The sequence below is a fragment of the Macaca fascicularis genome, chromosome 9, assembly GCF_037993035.2.
Source record: "Macaca fascicularis isolate 582-1 chromosome 9, T2T-MFA8v1.1".
Classification (NCBI taxonomy): Eukaryota; Metazoa; Chordata; class Mammalia; order Primates; family Cercopithecidae; genus Macaca; species Macaca fascicularis.
This window is the reverse complement of record NC_088383.1, coordinates 16585925-16608286: the sequence shown is the minus strand read 5'-3', so window position 1 is coordinate 16608286 and position 22362 is coordinate 16585925. Positions and strand designations below refer to the sequence as shown.

Sequence of the window (22362 nt, the reverse complement as noted above, 5' to 3'; positions counted from 1 at the left end):
AAAGAAAGAAAAGGGGTACAACCCTAAGTAAATAATGTTTTTGAATTGCCTATATGTGGATAGTCAATCAAATTAGGGCATAAAAGCACACAGTTAAATATTATATAATCATTAAAAATGAAGTCTACAAAGAAGATTAATATGAGAAGATGCTTTTGTTTCAATGGTAAATAAAAAACATAAAATTCAAAATTGTGTTTACAACTTCTTGAAGAGTATAAGAAGGACATTGTAATGAGAAACTGTCTTTGGGAAATGTGATTAAGACTTTTTCTTCTCATGCATTTTTTTTTTCTTGTTGTCAAACCATGAACAAGCATTTATTTATGATCAGGAAAAATAATGAAAAAATTAAACACAAAAAAATCTAGATGAAATGAGTGAGTTCACTAAAGTGCTGTAAAGATTAACAATAAAAGATCAGGCTGGGTGCAGTGGCTCAAGCCTGTAATCCCAGCACTTTGGGAGGCCGAGACGGGCGGATCACGAGGTCAGGAGATCGAGACCATCCTGGCTAACACGGTGAAACCCTGTCTCTACTAAAAATACAAATATTCAGCCAGGTGTTGTGGTGGTCACCTGTAGTCCCAGCTACTCGGGAGGCTGAGGCAGCAGAATGGTGTGAACCCGGGAGGCGGAGCTTGCAGTGAGCTGAGATCGTGCCTCTGCACTCCAGCCTGGAGCCTGGATGACAGAGCGAGGCTCCGTCTCAAAACAACAACAACAACAACAAAAAAAAACCAATAAAAGATCAGAATCAAAGCTCTGGATTGGAAGATGGCAATCTTAGTTGTTCCCTCTCTTGTCTTGGGAGCAGACGCTTGACTGGTTTAGAAAAGCATTCATTTATATAAGGTACCTAGGTTCTAAAATACTAAAGACCAAGGGTATTTTCAGTAACAATATGTGTACAAATAAGAAGATGCAGTATAAGTCTCACCTGTTTTCATTCTAGATTATCTTTAAAGATAGAAATATAGACTTGCTCTGACATGGCAGTTTCAAGAGCTGTTTGTGTGTAGAATAGTTTTGAGTGTGTCTGAATAAGACGAGCTTGCCAGAAGTTAATTCACAATCTATTTATACTGCAATCAGTTCACAAAACTTGTTATAAGAGCCCATAGGAAAGAAATCAAGAGTGACCATAGGTCCAGATAATCCCATAGACCTTAAAATATGGAAGGCATTGGATAGAGTCAAGACATCCGGATAAACTCATGAAGTAGTATCAAAAATTATAGCATGAATTGGTGTTTAGTTCTTGCTCTGTTATGTACAATAATGAGATTTTTTTTTCTTTAAAACATTATATATGTGTCTAGAGCATGTCTTCTGGGGTGCACCATTCTACTCAGTCCCAAATAAGGTTTGTAAATGTTCTGTAAAGGTGTGTCTGTTTACTAAGTAAAGAGTATGTCAACACACTTGCTTACAATCTAGGCTGAGCAGAGAAAAGTAAGACGTTTCAGGGAGGAGAACTGACAGAACGAAAGGTGGAGCAGCGTTTCTGAAAATCTCTTGCACGTTATTCTTTTGCACAAAAATGAACAAAAAAAGTTTTATGTAAAATGAGTTTGCAAATGACTGCATTTGCTCCCTTTCTATGACACTTACAATGCATATTCTCTTAGAAAATGCACTAAGAATTCACAAACGAAAGCAACCTATTGGATTCATAGGATGGGACCTTTGTTGACATTCATTAGTTCTCCTCACATTTATGAGGCCAAAGCGGACCCAAATGGCTGTAGAAACAAATGACCCTGTATTTTTGGTTTAAAGCATCTAAGGTTTATTTCTTGCTCACACTGTATGTTCAGTGTGATTTGATAGGGAGGCTTGGCCAGTTCAAGCCACACAGGGACCCAGCTTCATGGAGATTCCTTATTGGCATGGGTATCTGAGATCCCCCTAATTGGAAAAGGGGTGTGTCCAATTGCACACTGTCTGTTACAGCTTCCACCTGGAATTGACATTTATTATTTGACATATTTTGTAGGCCAAACCATGCCTAGGAGGTTTGTTGGGCCAATCTGTTTAACTATGGAAAACTTTACTTATCTGCACCTATCAAAATTATATCTACCATTTTTAAAAGAGCCTGAGAAAGGAAATGAACACAAACAGATTGTCTTTGGGAAACGTGATTAAAACTGTTTTTTTTTTTTTTAATTTTATTTCGCAGGACATGTTTTTAGGACACTCAGATAGTTTGAATACACAGTTATTCAACTGTAGTCTCAACCCCTTCACCTATTAACAGACACATGGCAAGGAGAGGATGTTTTTGTGAACAGATTCAAAGATATGAGTGAGACTTTGGTACCAACACTCAGTCCCCAACCTGTTCCACCTGGTCTCCACTGGACAGTTTTTTTCTCTTTTCTTTTTGTTTCTCTACTCCTATGATAGATTATCCATTCTTTACCACCAAGATTACCTGGGAAGACTAGATGACCTTCTTCCTTTCACTGTGGTTCCTCAGGTGACATATTATTAAATCATAACACACTTTAACACACTTTTACTTATTAAATGTCATCTAAGGGGGAAAAAGAGAGTTGAAAATCAAGCTTAGTGTTAGCAAACGGTAAAATTAAGTTTCAGGGGCTACTGTTTGCAACACTGCACAGGCAGATGCTGTTCTTGACGTGGGAGTATGTCCACGAACAAAGCCTAAGGTCTTGCCCCTTTGGACAGGGTTCATAGTAACAGCCAGTGACAAGTGGAGGAAAAGAAAGCAAAGGTCAAGAGGACAGAGAATGGTGTGTGTGTGTGCGCGCGCACACGCGCGCATTTATTTTAGCTTGGGCAGGCCATTTGCTTTCCATTGCTACTATAACAAATGACCACATGCTTAGTCGCTTTAAACAACACAAATTGATTATCTTTTTTCTTTCTTTCTTTCTTTCTTTCTTTCTTTCTTTCTTTCTTTCTTTCTTTCTTTTTTTAAAGAAGGAATCTTACTCTGTCACCCAGGCCAGAGTGCAGTGGCATGATCTAGGCTCACTGCAACCTCCATCTCCCAGGTTCAAGTAATTCTCCTGCCTCAGCCTCCCAAGTAGCTGGGATTATAGGCACCCACCACCAAGCATGGATAATTTTTGTATTTTCAGTAGAGACGAGATTTCACCATGTTGGCCAGGCTGCTCTTGAACTCCTGACCTCAGGTGATCCACCCACCTTGGCCTCCCAAAGTGCTAGGATTACAGGTGTGAGCCATTGCACCTAGCCTTGATTATCTTATAGTTCTGGAAGTCAAAGCCTAAAATGGGTCTCCCTGGGCTAGCATTAAGGTGTTGGCAGAGCTGCATTCCTTCTGGAAGCTCTTGGGAGAACCTATTTATTTTCTTGCCTTTTCCAGCTCCTACAGGTGACCCACATTCCTTGGCTCAGGGCTCCTTTCCATTTTCAAAAGTAGCAACATCTTCTTCCACTGCCGTATCTCTGGATCTCCTTTTTTGGCCCCTTCTTCTACCTGATAGTATCCGTATCATTACATCAGATCCACATGTATGATCCAAGATAATCTACCATTTTGAGGTCAGCTGATTAGCAACCTTAATTCCATTTGCAATCTCAGTCCCTCTTTGCCATGTAGCCTAATATTGTCAGTTTTGGGGATTCAGATGTAGCCCTCTTGGGCGGTATTATTTTGTGTACCACAGGTGGCCACAAGAACTTTCACTGAGGAGGTGATATCTGCGCAAGGGCCTAACTTGAGTGAGGAAGGGAGCCAAGTGGCATCCAAGGGAGACATGTTCTAGGTTGTAGGAGTGTCAGTGTTGGAGTGTGGCGATGTGGATGTGCTTGGGAAATGGAGAAAGGTTGCTGAACTAGAGAAAAGCAAGTCAGGGCAAGAGTGATAGAAAATTAGGCCAGAAGGCCAGGTATAAGCAAGATGGTATAGTATCTTCATGGCCAAGGTCAGGATTTGGGATTTCATTCTAAGAGTGGTGGGCAGCCAATGGTGGGTTTTGAGTAAGGAAGTAACATAATTTGAATTATGGTTTTTTAAAGATCAGTTTTGGTCAGCCATGGTGGCTCACATTTGTAATCCCAGCACTTTGGGAGAAAAAGGCAGGAGGATCACTTGACACCAAGACTTTGAGACCAGTCTGGGCAGTGTAGCAAGATCATATCTCTATAAAAAATTAGCAGGGGCAGTAGTGTGCACCTGTAGTCCAACTACTAGGGAGGCTGATGTGGGAGGACCACTTGAGCCCTGGAGTTAGAAGCTGCAGTGAGCTATAATTGTGTTACCGAACTCCAGCCTGACAGAGTGAGTGACAGGAGGGAAAAAGAAGGATCAGCTTAGCTTTGTTGAAAAATAGACTACAGACAAGGAAAAGCAGAAGCAAGCAAGCAAGGAGACTAGGTAGAAGACTGTTCCCTTTCCAGTGAAAGGTAAGTATGGCTGAGATTGAGTGGTAGCAGTGAGAGCTGAGGAATGGTTGGTTTGGGGATTTATTTGGAAATGCAGTTAGTAGCTTATCATTATGCATCAGATGAAGAGTGCAAAATAAAGAGGAAATTTTGGCCTAAGTAACTGAACAAATAGGACTTAGAGAACAGTGGGTAAAGAGCATGTCTTAGATGAAATACCCAGGGTTGAGTCCAGATATGTGAAATTTAAGATGCTTATTAGACCTCCCAGCAGATGTCAAATGGGCACTTGGATAAATAAACCCAGAGCTCAGGCAAGATGTCTGAATACAAAGGTAATATTTAAGGCCATGACTTAGGGAGTGAGTGTGGATGAAGAGAAGAGGATGGAGGCAAAGAGAGGCCAAAAGACAAGAGCAGCAAAGAGATGAGAACGAGCTTGAGATTGAGCCCTGGGGCACCACGACATTTACAGAAATACTGGGGATTTGAGGAGGATGTGTATAAAACACAAGGAAGGAGCCACCAGTTAGGTAAAAGAAAGCCATGAAGCCAGTAAAGAAAGTCTTGTGAGATGAAGTAAAATGAAGGTGGAAACTTGGAACATATGATTTGACAATTGAAGGTTACTGATGACTGAAAAATCCAGTTGTAGTGGAGTGTGTCAAGAGAGAATGGGAGATGGCCAATGGAACAGAGTGTGTGTAGCCATTTTTAAAGTTTGGCTATAAATGGGACCAGAGAAATTTAATCATTAAGAAGGTATTATAGCTTGATCATAGTCTAATAGGTTCAGATGACTGTAAGAGAGAGAGAGAGAGAGCATAGTTAGGAACAAATTTCTGAGTGGAGGGGAATAGAGGGGATTCTTATACAAATGGGAGGATTGGCCTTAAAGCAGCAGAAATGCAGTTCATCTGCAGTGAAAGGAGGGCAGGCAGAACCAGGAAACAACCGAGAATGGGCTGCTGGATTGGATGGCAGGAGGAAGAAAATGATCTTTTCTCATTGCTTACATTTTCTCATTGAAATAAGAAGCAAGGTCACCATCTGAAGTTGCGGAGGTCAAAGAGTAGATTGGGAGAAAAAGGAAATTCAAAGAGTAGTGACAGAATGGCAGAGTAAGTGGAGTCATGAAATAATAGGGATTACCAGGCAGTAAGTTGGATAAGTAACATTTTGCCTCTGCTCAGCCTATAGCATGGCTGTTTGGGGTAGGATTTAAGAAGATCTCCCACAGAATAATCTCCTCTTGAGTGTTAATCTTCTCTAAGGATAAATCACAGAAACAGAAGGTTTGAATTCTGCAGTGCCTATTTTGTGTAACATTGGGAATGATGACTTTAAAAAAACAAACAAACAGCAACAACAATAACAAAACATAATACGAACTGTTCTGTTAGGTGAATAGTTGGAACCCTTTACTATATCTTTTGGCAGCAGACATGAGATTCTCAGAAATATAAGACCATGTAACAGGAGGTAGTGTAAATACATTTTCAAGTGTTATTGGGAGGCAAATTTATACAGCCTTCATCGTGAAACCCAATCATATCCTGTATTTAAAAGTACTCCTTTGAGGTCATCTTGAAGAAATTTATGTCAGTGAGTCGCCTTCCTGAGATGCCCATGCTGAGAGGTTTTCATTACTTCTTGAAGCAAATAAATGATTGGGTACTAAATAGAAGCATGCTGTGTTCCTGGCCATCAGGAGTTGACATTGAAGCCATATTGAGGGTACTCATTTCCCCAGCTGTACATGACTACGATATGTGATCCTAGGTAATTATTCCAAGTGTGAAAAAAACATAGAGGTGGAAGAAAGTATGAAAGATTCAAGTATGAAGAAAGTTGAAAGAAAACCACTGTGGTTGAGAGTAGCAAAGATGATATTGGCATGGGAAGGGTTTCTTTGAGAAAAGTTGAGATTTTAGAAACAACTCTGGAAAGAAACAACTCTGGACAATGTAGCAAGATCCTATCTCTACAAAAAAAATTAGCAAGTGCAGTAGCGTGCACCTAAGAAACAGGTGCATTTGAGAAACAACTCTGGCTTCAGGATAGAGAATGGGTTTGAAGGTGGCAATGCGGGGGGAAGGGAGACTGGTCAGGAAGTTGTCACAGCAGTGGAGGCTAAAGAAAATGATGACCACAACTAGGAAAGTGGCGACAAGGATGGAAAGAAGTGGATGGATTTGGGAGATAACAAAAGGAAGCATCAACAAGAATTGATGACTCATTGAAATTTGGGAGTGCAAGATCGGGGATCGTCAAGGATGCATTCCAAGATTCTGGCTTCGTTAATGGTGTTACCATTACATTAGGTAAAAATAATGAACAAGACAGACATCCTCTGATCTCACAATATTCAACTTTGATGGGATACTAGTGCCTGGCTCTTCTAATCTGGGCTTAAGTGCTGTAACAGCAGAAAGTGAAGAAGGCTTCAGATGTGCAAAATAAGGACTCCTATGCTTGAATGAATGGGGGGCTTTTGTGTGTTGGGGGAGGATTTTCAGAGAGTACAACATGAAAGGTCAGAGCCGAAGAGTGGCTTGTGTGTGTGTGTTTGAGTATGCCTATGTGTGCATGTCTGCCTCTGGGATGGACAGATGAGAGAAAAAAACCTGTTCCAGCCTGTGTGGATGTAGTGAAGTGGGTTGTAGAAGATAAGGTCAAAGTTGTCTCGATCAATAGAATCCACTATAACCAGCTCTGTGTTTCACACTGTTGTTTCATACTTGGGAGTTTTGTTTTTGTTTTTAGTCGGATCTGGCATAGATAACTTATCATTTCCCTTGGAAGAGATAATTCTTTCATTTCTCAACTCCCAATTTCCCTTGCATTATATCCAAAATATTGCTTGCATCGTATAATCCATAGGTATTTCCTGACCAAATCATACATACTACTTAGTCGATTTATATATGAAAAACATTCTGAATGAGAGTATGTGATGTGGAAAAGCCATTCGTATTTACTACCAAGCAAATGTCTGAAGAACACTGGCTAGGCACTATGAGTTATTCAAGACAGGAAGTTAGAAATGTGATCTCTGTTCTTAAGGAAGACAGTCTAGACATGAAAATAATTACAGCACAAAATTTATGTTCTCATCCGGATCAGGAAAACTATACAATAGGCAGACTGCAATACACTCTGTACTGTTGATATTACAAACCCATATTTATGAAAATGATTATTAAAACTCTAAAAGCATGCATTTAACTCACTTAGCTTTATTATAGTATTTGATTATATATGAAACTGAATATTTAAATAGTGATATGAACAAATAATTTAAAAGGGAAGTTTCATGATTTCCAGGAAAGAGTAGTTTATTTCACTATGAACTAAAGGAATAGTCTAGAAGCTTCTTAAATTCTGAATGAGTTTACCAAACTGAACAGTGACTAGGTCCAGGGAGTTGGATTCTAATGGCCTTTTAGTTGCTACTTTATACAATTACTCTACTTTTTACAGTAACAAGTTTTGTTACTTTGCACTATTCGAAAATTTTGAAACAATAATCTCAAAGAATTTCAATTTGAAAAGATAAGAATTTTGAGCCCTACATTTTAAAACAGTCTTTTAAGGAGTGATTTGAACAAGTTGGCAAACAAGGAAAAAAGGAATTTCACAAAATAAATGTCTGAAAGAAGGCCGTGGAATGAGACTCAACAGGGAACAGAAAGAAAGTTAAACCAAATGGAAAGGAAGCCCAATCAATACCCAGAGCTCAGGCTGTGGGGTGAAGATCTTCAGGTGGGCCGGGCGCAGTGGCTCACGCCTATAATCCCAGCACTTTGGGAGGCCGAGGCGGGTGGATCACCTGAGGTCAGGAGTTCGAGACTAGCTTGGCCAACATGGTGAAACCCCATCTCTACCAAAAACACAAAAAATAGCTGGGCATGGTGGCGGGCACCTGTAATCCCAGCTACTCGGGAGGCTAAGGCAGGAGAATAGCTTGAACCTGGGAGGTGGAGGTTGCAGTGAGCCAAGATAGTGCCATTTGCATGCCAGCCTGGGTGATAAGAGTGAAACTCCGTCTCAAAAAAAAAAAAAAAAAAAAAATTTCAAGTGCGAAAGGCAGTGTATTTATATTTGATCTTTGAGGTAAAGACAAGAAAATTATTTAATGTGAGTGTAAGCATGCACATATTTTTATATAGTATGCATACATGATATAAATAATGAAATAATCATTTAATAAAAATAACACATCTCTCAAACATCATAAGGAAAAGTGAATTAGTGTGATATTGTTTAAGGGGTTTTCAGAGTGGTTTTGGAGTATTTGGAGCCATGCATTTGGAAGTTCAATTTTCTGTGATATAAAAATCAATCCAGGTCCTTTTCTTGGATTTGTTTCTCATAGACAAGGAGTTCTCTGGCCACAGCTGTTTTATTTTGAATTTTACACATGACTATTCCCTGTTCTCAGATGCTTAGTTCCAATTAGAAATTTTACAGCATAAATCTGACTATGATAAAAATTATAAACAAATGGTTAAGGATTTCTTTTACCTTTTTCCTGATTAAAAATGTCTGGATAGCTCCTGCAACTGCTTTAAGAAAATTTCCGAGGAGACAAACTTAAAGTGATGACTGAAGGTTATAGGGAAACCTACTGTTTTCTCTAGGGGGTCGAGGGTTTTATATATAGTTTTCAAAAATTATGCTGTCTGCCAAAATGTTTGGTCACACCTGTGTCAATTGCAACTCTTCTCTTCCTGTCCTAGGGTGATCTCTCTTCACTTGGTGTAATTCCTCTCATTTCACTACGCTAGAAGATTAGAAAAATCTGCTTACAGCCCACGTGTGCACCATATTCCACATCCCCTCAGTCCTCCTCTGAAATGCATATTCCCATGAAAAAAAAAAAAAAAAGAACCAAAAGCTGCCAGTTTCAGAGAGATCACTTCAAAGGCCAGAAATGGAGGATGAGTCAAATCAATTGTATCACACCACCCATCTAAACTCCCTGGGTGGACTTACAGATCTTTTCAGTTTATCTTTAGGGTTTCCCTTTTTCAGATCATAGATGTACTAATACTCACAGTAAAAGCTCAAACGATACAGAAATGTATTCCATGGAAATATAAAAGCCAATGACACCTGTATATTCCCTGCTTTCAAGATAACCATCACTCATAGGTTAGTGTCAGTACATACACACACAAGCACAATAACAATCACACATACACATCCAGGCATAGAATATTCGACTTTTAAATAAAAGTGGGATCATACTGAACAATGTACTCTTTTTTTTTTTTTTTTTTTTTTTGCGACGGAGTCTCACTCTGTCGCCCAGGCTGGAGTGCAGTGGCCGGATCTCAGATCACTGCAAGCTCCGCCTCCCGGGTTTACGCCATTCTTCTGCCTCAGCCTCCCGAGTAGCTGGGACTACAGGTGCCCGCCACCTCGCCCGGCTAGTTTTTTTTATTTTTTAGTAGAGATGGGGTTTCACCGGGTTAGCCAGGATGGTCTCGATCTCCTGACCTCGTGATCTGCCCGTCTCGGCCTCCCAAAGGGCTGGGATTACAGGCTTGAGCCACCGCGTCCGGCCACAATGTACTCTTGACAAACTTTTGAATGAATAGAGGGGAGCTTGGTTATTCATTCAACAAACACTGTGATCTACTATGTTTTAGGCACTGTAAAATGCAGAGGTGAAGCAGAGAACATCTCCGTGGAATCTATGTATATTCTCAAAGGGTAGATAATACCTATATAAAAACATAGACTTTTAACTCCTATATAGTATTGTATACTATTGCAGTAAACATGCCAACACGATCATCTCAGATAGTGATAAGTACTATGAAGAAAATGTAAAGTGGTAATGGGAGAGTGAATGACAATGAGTAGACAGAACCAGTGGCTTAGGGCATGTGTCTCTGAGGATGTGGTACTGGAGCTATTCACGTCCTTAGCCCACTTTTTAATGGGATTGTTTATTTTTTTTTCTTGATGTTTGTTTGAGTTCTTTGCAGATTCTAGATATTAGTCCTTAGTTGGATGTATGGATTTTGAAGATTTTCTCCCGCTCTGTGGGTTTTCTGTTAACTCTGCTGATTATTTATTTTGCTGTGCAGAAGCTTTTCAGTTTAATTAAGTCCCAGCTAACTATCTTTGGTTTGGTTGCATGCTTACTGTATGCAACATCTTATTTGCATGTTTACTGCAATAGCATGCAATACTCTCATCTGAGTAATGCGAAGAAGGCAGCCAAGTGAAGCACTATGGGAAGAGCGTTCCAGGAAGAGGAAATGCAATGGCAAGACTGAAAACGCTGGGGGTGTTCACAGGACAGGAAGTTGGTGTGTCTGCAGGTTGAGGAGCATGGGAAGGCAGGAGGCACTGAGATTGGAGAAGCAATCAGGGGCCAGACAATGTTGGTCCCTTGGACCAAGTCAGGTTTTATTATTGCAGAGGTGGAACTGCAAATCACTGAGAAGAGATGGATTGTTCAGTAAGTGCTGTGGGAGCAAGTGGCTTTTCATATTGAAAGAAGGAAGGTATCTCTGCCGCTGTTTAAACAAGAATAAATTCTGGATGGACAATCATCCCAATTAACAAAGTTAAAAGACTAGAAAAAAATTGGAAGATGATACTTGCAACATTTATGTGGGAAAGAGAATCAGTAGCCAAAAATATATGAATTATGAATCAAAAAAACTAATAACTAAACAAGAAAATGAGCAAAGGATATAAAATGACACTTCACAGAAGAAAAAAGTGAATGGTCCACAAACATGAAAAGATGATCAGCCTTACTAAAAGTCAAGAAAATGCAAATGAAAACACAATGAGATATCATTCCGTGGTCATCTAGACTGGAAAATATTTAAAAGTCCTCCTATAATAACAAAAGTTGAGAATCCCTCGCTCCCACACTGCTAGTGGACATAAAATTGTAGCTACTTTGGAGATCACTGGGCATGTCTGATCAAATGAGTATGATCGTTCTCTATGACCCAGCAATGTCATTCTTAGTCTGGGTGCCAGAGAGAAACCCTTTTACACAGGCACATTGAAGTGGGTATGTGAATGTTCAGAGCTCAGAGTAGAAGTGGGAAAAATGAAAAAAAAATCCATATATGTTCATATGTAAACGGACTGGATAAATAAAATGTAGACTATTATTCAATAGGATGCAATATTATACAGGAGTTAAAAAGAATGAGCTAGACTGATCTATGCATGTATGTATCTATCTGTCATCTATTTTTCTATCCATTCACTCATCTATGTTTCTACATATCTATGTATCTAGCTAACTAGCCATCTATCTATTCATGGATATTTCTCACAAACATAAAACTGAGGGTAAAACACAAGTATAGACTGCTAAATACAGAAAATATAACGCCATTTCTTTTCTTTTCTTTCTTTCTTTCTTTTTCTTTTTTTGAGACACATTCTCACTCTGTCTCCCAGGCTAGAGTGCAGTGGCGGGATCTCAGCTCACTGTAACCTCTGTCTCCCAGGTTCCAGTGATTCTCCTGCCTCAGCCCCCCAGTAGCTGGGACTACAGGCATGTGCCACCACGCCCAACTAATTTTTGGATTTTTAGTAGAGACAGGGTTTCACCATGTTGGTCAGGCCGGTCTCTAACTCCTGAACTCAGGTGATCTGCCTCCTGGACTCCCAAAGTGCTGGGATTACAGGCACGAGCCACTGTGCCTAACCAAATGCCATTTTTTCTTAGGCAAAAATCTTCTAATCAAGAACCCAAAAGCAAATGCATCCAAAACAAAGATAGATAGCTGGGACTTAATTAAACTGAAAAGCCTCTGCACAGAAAAGAAATAATCAGCAGAAGTAACAGAAAACCCACAGAGCGGGAGAAAATCTTCACAATCTAAACATCCGACAAAGGATTGATATCCAGAATCCACAAAGAATTCAAACAAATCAGAAAGAAAAAAACAATCCCATCAAAAAGTGGGCTAAAGACATGAATAGACAATTCTCAAAAGAAGATATACAAATGGCCAAGAAGCATATGTAAAAATGTTCAACATCGCTAATGATCAGGGAAATGCAAATCAAAACCACAATGTGATACCACCTCACTCCTGCAAGAATGACTATAAATAAAAAACTTAAAAAAAATAGATGTTGGCATGGATGCTGTAAAAAGGGAACACTTTTACACTGTTGGTGGGAATGTAAACTAGTACAACCACTATGGTAAACAGCGTGGAGATTCCTGAAAGAAATAAAAGAAGATCTACCATTAGATCCAGCAATCCTAGTACTAGGTATCTACCCAGAGGAAAAGAAGTCATTATATGAAAAAGGTACTTGCATATGTGTGTTTATAGCAGCACAACTTGCAATTGCCAAAATATGGAACCAGCCCAAATGTCCATCAATCAACGAGTAGATAAAGAAAGTATGCTATGTTTATACACCATGGAATACTACTCAGCCATAAAAATGAATGAAATAATGGCATTCTCAGCAACCTGGATGGAATTGGAGACCACTATTCTAAGTGAAGTAACTTGGAAATGGAAAACCAAACATTATATGTCCTCACTGTTAAGTGGGAGCTAAGCTATGAGGATACAAAGGCATAAGAATGATACAATGGACGTTGGGGACTCTGGTGAATGGGTGGGAGTGGGGTGAGGGATAAAAGACTACACACTGGGTACAGTGTACACTGCTTGGGTGATGGGTGCACCAAAATCTCAGAAATCGCCACTGAATAACTTGTTAATGTAACCAAACAACACCTGTTCCCCTAAAACCTATTGAAATAAAAAATAAATTGAAAAAGAACATATAATACCATTTTTCTTTAGTTTACAGGACTGCACCAAAGACTACGCTATCAATTGTTGGCAAACTACAACGAAAACTGGCCCACCATCGGTGTGTGCACAGCCTACATGCTGAGAGTAGCTTTTACATTTTTAAATGGCTGGAGAAATGTTTTTAAAGAATAATATTTCATGACACATAAAAGTTATATAAAATTCAATTTGATTTCTGTGTTCCTATATGAAATATGAAATTCTATTGGAACACAGCAAAGTCCAAGCCCATTCTTTCACATATTGTCTATGGGCTGCTTTTGTTACAGGGCAGAATTGAGTAGCTGTGACAAAGATTATACAGTTTGCAAAGCCTAAGACATTTATCTAGTCCTTTACAGGAAAAGCATTGTAGAACATGGCCCTATATTATTCATGGTATTATTTTTTAAATGGCCAGAAACACATACATTTAATTAATGATGGTGGTAACCTCTGGAGGGGGAGGTGGGAAGAGGAATGTAACGGGGGACAGGTGTCAAAAGGTACCATATATCCAGAACCTACAAAGAACTCAAACAAATTTACAAGAAAAAAACAACCCCATCAAAAAATGGGCAAAGGATATGAACAGTTCTCAAAAGAAGACATTCATACAGCCAACAGACACATGAAAAAATGCTCATCATCACTGGCCATCAGAGAAATGCAAATCAAAACCACAATGAGATACCAGCTCACATCAGTTAGAATGGCAATCATTAAAAAGTCAGGAAACAACAGGTGCTGGAGAGGATGTGGAGAAATAGGAACACTTTTACACTGTTGGTGGGATTGTAAACTAGTTCAACCATTATGGAAAACAGTATGGCGATTCCTCAAGGATCTAGAACTAGAAGTACCATATGACCCAGCCATCCCATTACTGGGTATATACCCAAAGGATTATAAATCATGCTGCTACAGAGACACATGCACACGTATGTTTATTGCAGCACTATTCACAATAGCAAAGACTTGGAATCAATCCAAATGTCCATCAGTGACAGACTGGATTAAGAAAATGTGGCACATATACACCATGGAATACTATGCAGCCATAAAAAAGGATGAGTTTGTGTCCTTTGTAGGGACATGGATGCAGCTGGAAACCATCATTCTCAGCAAACTATCGCAAGAACAGAAAACCAAACACCGCATGTTCTCTCTCATAGGTGGGAACTGAACAATGAGATCACTTGGACTCGGGAAGGGGAACATCACACACCAGGGCCTATCAGAGGGAGGGGGGAGGGGGGAGGGATTGCACTGGGAGTTATACCTGATGTAAATGACGAGTTGATGGGTGCTGACGAGTTGATGGGTGCAGCACGCCAACATGGCACAAGTATACATATGTAACAAACCTGCACATTATACACATGTACCCCAGAACTTAAAGTATAGTAATACTTTTTTTAAAAAAAGGTACCATAATGTTTGTGAATCGCAATTCACAAACGTTGTCCATTCTTCACAATTATCGATACTTCCTGGTGAGAATACCTGTGTTTCACATATTAAAGTCCTTATATTTCTCTGTACTTTTAAAAAGCCTCAGAAAAGCTAAAAATACATGTATTGTGTAGGCATTTTTCTGTATCAGTGCATACAAATCTATCATATGTGTATAACAGTTGAATCTTTGTCTTATAGATAGCAGACGTTTCTTTTTGAGTCTCTTATTTATAAACATTTAAGTTGCTCCAGTTTTTGGTGTGACAAACAGTGTAGCAATATTTTCATACTATATCTTGTGTATATGTGTGTGTGTGTGTGTGTGTGTGTTTTAGAGACAGGAGAGTACTTACTCTGAGACTTTAGAGACAGAATACTCTTACTCTGTCACTTAGACTGGAGTATAGTTGCATGATCCTGGCTTACTTCAGACTCTACCTCCCAGGCTCAACTGATCCTCCCACCTCAGGCATGGGCCACTATGCCTGGCTAATTTTTTTTTTTCTTTGGTAAGAGTTGGGGTTTTGCCATGTTGTTCAGGCTGGAGTGCAGTGGCGCTATCATAGCTCACTGTAGCCTTGAACTCCTGCCTCAAGCGATCCTCCCGCCTTGGTCTCCCAAAGTGCTGGGATTATAAGCATGAGCCACTGTGTTACTATTTCCACTGAACAAAATACTGAAACAATTTTTTGATCAGAAGGATCAAAATATACATTTAAAATTTGGATACATGGTGCCAAATGGCTGTTCCAAACTTCAGCATCAAATTGTTGTCTTGAAATAGAGCAAATATTATTAATTTGGGGCCAGCTTGGTAAGTGACAAGTGGTAAGTTATTATTGCTTTAATTTGAGGCTCAGGTTGTTTCTCTGAATTTTCTGGCTAATTCATCTTTACCTGTAATGCCTGTTCGGATCCTTAGAAATTGTTTTCTATTGAATTTTAGTCTTTTTCTCATTGATTTGGGGACTCTGACATATTCCTCCTTTTCTTGAAAATTTTTCACTTTGGTTTTCATTTGTTAGCTTTGTTAATCACCTCCTGCCACTTAGAAAACTTGAGAATATATGCAGCCACTATAAAAGCTTTTCTGAGCTTTTGCCTTTGCTTTCTCCATAGTTTGTGATATGCTGAGAGACTTGCTTAGGTAACTAATGGGCTCCATCGTCTCCTGGAACCACTGGTCCTTGTGCGTTCTGTGGGGTTGACAGTCCTCCCAGGGTAACCCGATGCCTTCCTTCTGCTTCAGAGGACCTGCGGCCCTACCCTAAATGTGTTATCCCATGTCAGTCAGCAGGTTTGGTTAGGAAAACAGAGAGCACATTGAGGATTACAACTAGGAAGGAATTTCACGCAGAGTCTGGCAGGCTTTCATGGACGTCGGCAAGGATAGGGTGTGAAAGTCTGGAAAGTTGCTACCTGCAGATCAAGGAATGTGCAAGTTCAGGGATCACAGGACTTGATCTCTGCTGTCCAAAGGACCAAAGAGGTGATTGTCAGGAGGATATTTGGGAGCTGCTGGAAGAACATCACATCTGTCACCGCTGATGTCCACATGCTTCCTGTGGCTGTCACCAGAAAACGTGGCTTCTCTTTCTTTCCCGGTTCTCAAATCTCTCCTGAGCCTCTCATTCATTCAGAATCCTGCTCCTTAGAAAGTCTGAGAAATGTATTTTCCATACGTTCAGTTCTTCCCATAAAGAAAAGAGACTGGAAGGGCTGACACAGTGCTGAGTATTGACAGACATCACTTGGAAGTAGTTTTCACTAAAGGTCAGATCAAATTAAATCAAAAACATCCTCCATGCATCAAAGGTCCATTGAGCACTAGGTTGACACAGTAATGAGCAGTGTGTCCGCTTATTTGGCATGAAAGAACCTTGCTTAGAAAAGGGAAATAAGAAATTAGGGAAAGCTCACCCTTCACAGTCAACCCACATACGTCTTACTTATTTGAAATCTGATTCAAATACAATGTTAGGTTCAAAGTCAGATAATTTATTGACATAATAAAACAGAATTTTAGAAAGGTGATTTGTTGACTTCAAAGGTCAATGAGAGGACAATACACACAGATTAAAAACTCGTCTCAGTACATAGAGACCTGGGACAGTGGAATTCTGTTCTGTTACAATCCCTGGATTGGATATGAAATTAATGAAGGCCATTCATTTATACCCTTAGTCCAGAAGAAATATATTACTGAAAAATAGCCCAGTTGACACTTGCAATCAAGTTATTACACAGTTCACCCTATAATGGCAGAAAAGAGATCTTGGGAATCACACAGGCCGAATTACAGAATTTTAATCAGCAAAGGAAGGTCCGGTTCTTCCTGTGGCTTCTTTTTTTTCCCTAGAATTCATTTCCTTCCTCACTGAAGCCGGCTCTTCTGAAGTCCTTTTGGGATCTCCTTTAACTCTATTTGAATTTTTGAGGCACTGGTCTTCTTTTCATGGCTTTTTTGTAGTTTCGTAATTTTAAGACCACTCTAGTACTTTCTCCCTGTGTGTAATCTAAGCCACCTTGACAATGTTGTGAGGTATCATAATTTCATTCCTGAGTGCCACAAGTCACTACTAACAACATTATACTTGTGTGTCAGGGAGATTCTTTTGAATTCTTGGACTTAGGTTGAATTTCTAGGTTCCTAAGATATATATAGATATATAATAGATATAATTATTATATATTATAATGTATATTAATAAATACATAAAATATTATATTCACTATATTATATATTATTATATCTCTATTTTTATATATTTTATAGATATATATTATAAATCTATAATATATTAGATATACTTTTATCTATTATAGATATATTTTATATATAATAGATGTATTATAAATATAAATATATTATATATCATTTATATTTTTTATATTTTTTATATATAATATAGATAGATTTTTAAAAATAAGTATATATTAAAGCCATTGACCTTCATGTAGTTGTATTGCTGCAAGATTTCTGTTGTACAACATCAACATCCCAGCTTAAGTGGGGATATCTTAAGCTGGTGATACTAAACTGCGATACCAAAACACAGACTTACGCTGTCTTAAACTATCTTAAGCTATCTCTAATTTAGAGATTAAAAAAAAAAACCCTATGGACCTTCAGCTGTATCGCTACAAGATTTCTGTTGTATGACTTCCCAATTTACAGAGAACTTTCATGCTCACTTATCTCACGGAACCTTCGTGACTTTACGACCACCTGTGCAGGAGGAGAAGGGGAAGCTATTCTCAGCCTCTTTTTACAGAAGAAATCGAAACTGCAAAAGATTAAATGAATTGCCCAAGGTCATCTAATCATTGATGGCAAGAACCTTCAGCTTCAAATTCTATCATCTTCCAAGCTGCCTAGACATAAATAGAAATGTCTATATTTTCCAGTTTAAGCTATAAACTGTAAGATGCTGTAATGCTTTGTTAGTCATGTGCACTTTGAGTGAGGATTTCCAGAACTTGTTTTTTAAAAACATCTGGAAACATCAAAAGCATAAGATATTTAAGAGGGAAATTCATGATTTTCTACTAACATGTCAAAATGTAAATTTTAGGTTAAGATTGAGTATGTATAATTTATTCTTTAAACAGTCTGCAATCATAAGAAAACTCCATTGAAAGTTTAATTATATGTTTATTTTGGCCTCACTTAATAGGAATAAAAAGTTTATTTTGTAATGCATTTTTATAAAGTCAAGGAAGAAAAATAAAATGCATACCACAGGAAACACACAAATAAGATGCCCTAGTACAAATGTCTTTTGAAATTCATTAGCTATTACTGATAAAGCTCTAGTTAAAACTATGCAATTAGAACTTGTGAAATAGTTGAATGTGAAATCAAGAGTGAAAGAAAAGATGCATGCTTTGCTTTATTTTATTTTATTTTATTTTATTTTAGACAGTCTCACTATTTTGCCCAGGCTGGAGTGCAGTGGCACAATCTCAGCTCACTGCAACCTCCACTTCCAGGTTCAACTAATTCTCATGTCTCCACCTCCTGAGTAGCTGAGACTACAGATGTGCAACACCGCGCCCAGCTAATGTTTGTATTTTTAGTAGAGACAGGATTTCATCATATTGGTCAGGCTGGTCTCGAACTCCTGGCCTCAAGTGATCCACCTGCCTTGGTCTCCCAAAGTGCTGGGATTACAGGCATGAGCCACTGCACCTGGCCAAGATGCATGCTTTTTATTAAGGACTAAAGTGTGTTATAATTGGGCTGAGTTTCTACCCAGATGGCCCCACTCATGCTGACATCTGCAAAGTGTATGTACAATTGTGTTGGGGTGTTATCTACTGTGGTTGTGTAGACATGTGTTATTCAGTTAAAAACCAAGACTTTGGAGTCCTTCCTGCTGGTTCCCGCTAACACATGCTGGGAAGCCTCTGTTCTTCAGAGTAGGCAGAATCCCATGTGTTTCACTATTGGGAAAGATTTGGAAATATTTAGAGTAGTTATAAATATATGGTCTTCAATATGAAATCAATAACTGAAGTGCAGATTCAAGGATACCAGAGTCTACACTAAGTTTGCAAGACAGTTACCTCTGAAATGCAAATCTTAAGAAAATGCTTCTTTTAAGTTGTGAAATGTCATGGTTGAATACATATTTTCATGTCATATTTATCTAGTGGGAGTCATGCTCCAACTTAGACTTAATCAATGAGAAATCCCCCTCTATATGAAAATTGGTGCTCAAGTTTTTTTTTTAATTGACAAAATTTGTATAAGGCTGGGTACAGTGGCTCACACCTGTAATCCCAGCACTTTGGGAAGCCAAGGCGGGAAGATTGCTTGAGTTCAGGAGTTCAAGGCCAGCCTGGGCAACATAGCAAAACCCTGCCTCTACCGAAAAACAAACAAACAAAGAAACAAAAAGCCCTGCACGGTGGCGTGCACATATTTCCAGCTACCTGAGAGGCTGAGGTGGGAGGATCACTTGAGCCCAGGGCAGTCGAGGCTGCAGTGAACTGCGATCATGCCATTGCATTCTAGCCTGGGTAACAGAGTGAGACCCTGTCTCAAAAAAAATTGTATATATTTATCGTGTACAATGTAATGTTTTGAGCTATTTATACATTGTGAAATAATTAAATCAAGCTAATAAATATATTCATTACCTAGCATGGTTGCCTTTTGTGTATATGTGTGTGTATATTAAGAACATTTAAAATCTATTCTCTTGGTCAACTCTGTACAATAAATCTCTATAATTTGTTCACCCCAACTGAAACTTTGTACCTTTTGACAAACATCTCCCCAATGCCTTCTGCCCTCCCCACCCTCTGGTAACTACCATTCTACTCTTTGCTTCTATGAGTCTGACATTTTTAGATTCCACATGTAAGTGAGATCATGCAATATCTGTGGTTCTGTGCCTGGCTTGTTTCAGGTACAAAATTATTTGTGCCTTAGCATGATATCCTCAGGTTCATCCATGTTGTGGCAAATGAGATGATTTCCTCTTTTAAGGCTAAATTGTGTTCCAGCATATACACACCACATTTTCTTTATTCATCTGTTGAAGGACACCTAAGATGATCCCATACCTTGGCACTTATGAACAGTGCCGCCATGAACATGGGGGTGCAGATATATTTTCAATATACTAATTCCATTTCCTTTGAATATATCCCCAGTAGTGGGATTGCTGGATCATACAGTAGTTCCATGTTTATCTGTGGTTTTGTGCCTGGCTTGTTTCAGGCACAAAATATTCATGCCTTAGCATGAAATCGTCAGGTTCATCCATGTTGTGGCAAATGAGAGGATTTCCACTTTTAAGTCACAGTGTTGACTTTGAACCCTGGAGTGCTGGACACCGGTGGCCCAGGCTCTGTGAGGCCGGGTGCAGTGGCAGCAAAGTCCTATGAATGGTAGGGTGCAGTGGTAGTTTGGACACCAGGGGACAGGGAGCAGTGCAATGTTGGCTTCGCTCCCCAGGGAGTGGGGAGCCTCAGCAGCTCACACTATGGAGGGCTGAGCTCCAGCACTTAAGGGAGGTGGGTGTGCTGCCATTTGGCCCAAAGGTTGGGTAATACAGCTCAGAGAAAGCTATGTTTCCTGGAGAGGGTGGGCAAAACACGGGCTTGAGTGCAGAATCACACCTGCTCCTCTGCACCAAAGCACCAATTCTCTGGGGCCAAAGCACAAGGTTGCTTCTGGTGCCAAAGGGGTGCAGCTCCTCTGTGGGTTTGGACTCGGCTTTTCTGCTGGGTCCATGCTCTGAGTAGCTGGCAGCAAGGCACAGCGGCAATTGGGATGGGGAGATGAAGGGCCCAGGGCGTAGGGAGCTGCAGCAGACTGGCTGGGGATTGGGGCACTGCTGTGTGTGTGTGAGGATAGTGCAATGTTGGCAGAGGCTCAAGGATGGAGGGATGCAGAGGCTAGTGGCCCCCAGAGCAGGATGCACTCTAGCAGTGACTCCTGCTTCCAGATGGCTCAGTGCAGTAACAGCTTGGGTCACAGGAGTGGGGTACAAAGTGGGCTCCATCTCTGGAGTTGCTCCGCTGTGTGAACTGCAGGTCGCTCTACAGCTGGGCTCAGGGCTTTTGAGGACTGCAGAATTCTCCCGAAGCAAACTGCAGGTGTCCATGACAGTGATGGGGCTCAGGAGGCCTCCTGCTCTTCTTTTCCCTCCTAGTTCTGAGTTTATCCTGGCTTGGGAGATGAAATGGTGGAGGCAAGATGTTATGTTCCCCTCTCTCTGCGGCCATCCAGAGTTTCTATTCTCACAGGGTTTTTGCCACTCCCTTGCTGTACTCCAGTAATCTCCTTAAGTTAGTCTGGTTGCAATGCAGTTGTTTGTTGTTGTTTTGGTCCTTTTTTGTAAGGGAGCAAGCGTTAGGCACCTCTAGTCTCCATCTGGCCGATGCCGTCTGTCCTAAGTATTTTTTAAATGCTATCGTAAATGGGATTTTTATATGATTTTGTGCCCTGCCATTTTACCGGCTTTATCATTTTAAATAGTTTCTTAGTGAAATCTTTGGGGCATTCTATATATAAGATTATGTCATCTGCAAACAGGACAATTTAACTTCTTTTCTGATTTGGATGTCTTTTCTTTTTCTTGACCAACTGCTCTGGTTAGGACTTAGAGTTCTATGTTGAATGGAAGTGGTGAGAGTGGGCATTTGTTCCTGATCTTAGAGGAAAAGATTTCAACTTTTCACTGCTAAGTGTAATGTTAGCTGTGGGCTTGTGATTTATGGTTTTACTGTGTGTAGGTACATTCCTTCTATATTTAACTTTTTAAGAGATTTTATGTTGAAAGTATATTGAATTTTGTCAAATGTTTTTTCTGCATCTATTAAAATGATCATATGGTTTTTGTCCTTCATCTTATTCATGTGGGTAGTATATTTATTGATTTGCTATGTTGACCTATCCTTGCATTCCAGGGATAAACCCCACTTAAACATGATCAATTATCCTTTTAATGTGCTGTTGGATTTGGGTTGCTAGTATTTTGTTGAAAATTTTTGCATTTATGTTTATTGGGGATATTAGCCTGTAATTTTCTTTTCTGGTAATGCCCTTGTCTGGCTTTGGTACCAGGGTAATGCTGGCCCTTGGATTATTTCCTTCTCTTCAATTGTTTTTTGGTTTTTTTTTGAGACAGAGTCTTATTTTGTTGCCCAGGCTGGACTGTAGTGGCACGATCTGAGTTCACTGCAACTC

The 22362-nt window shown here is 39.6% G+C and overlaps 1 protein-coding gene across 3 annotated transcripts in view; it reads left to right on the top strand.

The window, feature by feature from the left end:
* Positions 1-22362, top strand: part of ITGA8 (integrin subunit alpha 8) — a 196557-nt gene that overhangs the window by 9883 nt on the left and 164312 nt on the right. The window lies entirely within an intron of this gene.